This window comes from Rousettus aegyptiacus, unplaced genomic scaffold (assembly GCF_014176215.1).
Source record: "Rousettus aegyptiacus isolate mRouAeg1 unplaced genomic scaffold, mRouAeg1.p scaffold_m13_p_15, whole genome shotgun sequence".
In the NCBI taxonomy this organism is placed as follows: Eukaryota; Metazoa; Chordata; class Mammalia; order Chiroptera; family Pteropodidae; genus Rousettus; species Rousettus aegyptiacus.
The window spans coordinates 52183318-52186394 of NW_023416290.1; positions in this window are offsets into that span (position 1 = coordinate 52183318).

Consider the following 3077-nt stretch of genomic DNA (forward strand, 5'->3'; position numbering starts at 1 on the left):
TCTGTTTAGACCTTGCACTAGAGAATCTGTACTAGCATGTGTATCAACTTATCGTTTTTAACTGATTGTTCCTGAATTCCTACCTGAAACATTTGACCCAGGGATCAATTTATTTCACACACAAAACTTGCTAGCTTGAGTTAACTGAAACAAAGGATTCTGAAGGATTTCTTTAAATGCCCTTGGGGTGATTGTTCTTGACAAGTGGGACTCATGAGATTCAGCTTAAATTATTGCTTTAAAAGGTGCCTACGGCCTCTCTTCAGAGATTTTGTTTCAATGGATCTGAAGTAGAGCTCCTTTGGTGTCTCTGTCTTAAAAAAAAAAAAAAAAACCTCCTCACACAACCCTGGTTAAAAGCTACCTCTTTAAAGCTGAAAAAAATATTGGTATGATTTTAATTTCCCAAGTGGTACTGACTAGAGTTGTCTTATTTGGTAAATAAAAATATAGAAAACTCAGTTGAATTTTAATTTAAAATAAACAAACATTTTTTAGTATGAGTATGTCCAAAATATTGCCTGCCTTCTCTGGTGACCTTAATTCTGACGGATACATAGGCCCCATACAGATGTGAAAGTTTTACATATGACAGAAGTGTGACTGCAAATCACTGGGGACCTAAGGGGTAACTTAATAATTATGCTAGGATAAAAGATTATTCTTAGGAAAATAAAGTGAAATTGGAGTACTACCTCATACTTGAAACTTATTTTTAGATTAACTCGAAAACAAAACTTTAAAACACTTAGGAAAAAATATGAGGCTATTTTATGTCTTCAGGATAGGTATAAATTTCTTTAGAAAATATATGGAAGAAGGTAATCCAAAAAAAAAAATGTTGATAAATTTGACTATACTAAAATTAAGAATTTCTGTTTAAAAAAAGACATGACAAAGAAAGCGAAAATATAAGAATAAAATCTTAAATCCCATGTTCAATGATATTAGTAACCATTATGTATAAAAATATACTCAAATCACTAAGAAACAACCCAGTAGAGAAATGCAAAGATATAAAAGGCAGTTCAGAAAATAATCCATAGAGAATAAATATGTGAAAAAATACTTATTCTACTATATGATAGAAATGATATAATTGGAAATTAAAAATAAAAGTTAACAATAATATCATTTTTATGCCCAATGGATTGGCAAAAATTAACAAGTCTGATAATACCAACTGCCGATGGTATGGAGCAATTTAAATACTGGTGAGAGTGTTATTTAAAAAAAAATTCAGAAAAATAAATTCACATTATAAATTTAAAAATTATAACACTCTCTGATCCAAATATTCTAATTCTTGGAATAGAGCATAGAGAAATTCCACCTCAAAAAACTCTTTCATATGTCTACCAGCAAACATTTTCGGAAATATTTACCATCAAGAAAATAATCTAGTGGACAAATTCACCAACACAGGTAAATTTGAGAAAGAATGTTGAGTAGAAAAAAAAAAGCCTATCTCAGAAGACTACATTCAGTATGATACTGTTTTTAATGCATAACTAAACACAGGAACATTTATATGTTTAATAAAAATTATTGGAAAAAAGACAAAGGGATTAAATACAAATTTCAGGATAGTGCTTACTCTTATGGAGAAGCCTAGAATGGCATAAAAGAGTAATAGTTGCTTAGATACAACGGTATTCGTAAAGTTCTAAATTTTTTGCTAGAATCATGGGCATTTATTTTATTGTTATGCTTTATAACACACATATATGTTAAATATATTGTGTTAAATATAACATAACTATATTATGTTATATTGATCTAATATCATGATAAAAATAATGAATAAGTTAACATCCTTTGTTCTAATTCTTCAGTTTCTTTTAAAAGTTTCCCCCAAAGAGTGTGCTAAGAAGTTTTCAGTTTGCACTTAGAAAATTTTTTTTCATTGTGGATTTTTTCACAAGCACATATGCGCATATTTCTAAAAAAAAAATGTATTTTACATTTTTGTACTAAACAGTGCATACTTTGCAATGCATTCTGAATTTTATGTTATGTAAGTTTCAGGTGTATATTATGATTGACATCTGTATCTGAAATTCTTTATACTGTTCTTTAATGCTTTTCCAGCACACTTAAATGATTTTATAGTCCATAATTGGGTCATGACCTAGAGCTGGAAAAATACTGCTCTCGAGTTTACCAGTTTTGTTGGCTGTTAATAAATACTACTTAAGCAAAGGAACTTGTTGTCTAATATGTTTAAGAAATTATAGGTTAAGTAAGTTTATTATGAGGTCTCCCTTTATTCTTAAATGACTTAAATGTTAATATGCTATGTGACTATCTAAGTAGGGGAGTTAGTATTCAGCTTCCCAGACTTGACTGATCATGGGAACGTCTTGTGGGAATAGAGCAGTAATGAACATACTCAGGAAATAATTCATCAAGAGAATATCTCCTCTTTCACTCTCTTTGCATTTCCCTATCTCAATTTTTTTTTCACTTATGATCTCCCCCCACCCCCGCCACCAAAATTAGTAATGATTAAGATGTGTGAAGCATAGAGCTAAATATACACTTAATTGAAAATGGGGAAATGGAATACTATAACCCATAAAATGGTTAGAGTGTCAAGAAACCTCCCATCTTCAAAAAAATCAATCAGTGGCATTCCTAATCTCTTCTCATTAAATCCAATTTACCTGTACGAATGAAAAAAGTAAAATTCAAACTATTTCATTCAATTTGGCCATCTATTCAATTTATTAATTTTTTGATAATAGTTATTTTCTGCCTTTTAGCAGAAACCTGTGTTCATCCTGGTGGACTAGACTTTTGTGTAAAGACTGTTTGTATTTTAATTTATATGGGATAATGTGCACTTAAGTTCCAAATAACTGAGATATTCATCAGTAAATTTAGGTCTGCTTAATACACTGGAATCTTAACAGATTAAGCCATTACCAATGATTAAACTCATGAGAATTTCATTTCTAGGAAGACTAGAAAGGCCTGAACTCTATGCAGCCACAGCCGGAAGAGGAATAATTTTAGGAGCACACTTCTTGGTGGGGACCCCAAAAGAAGAAGAGGGAAGAGGTATCAAAGACAAA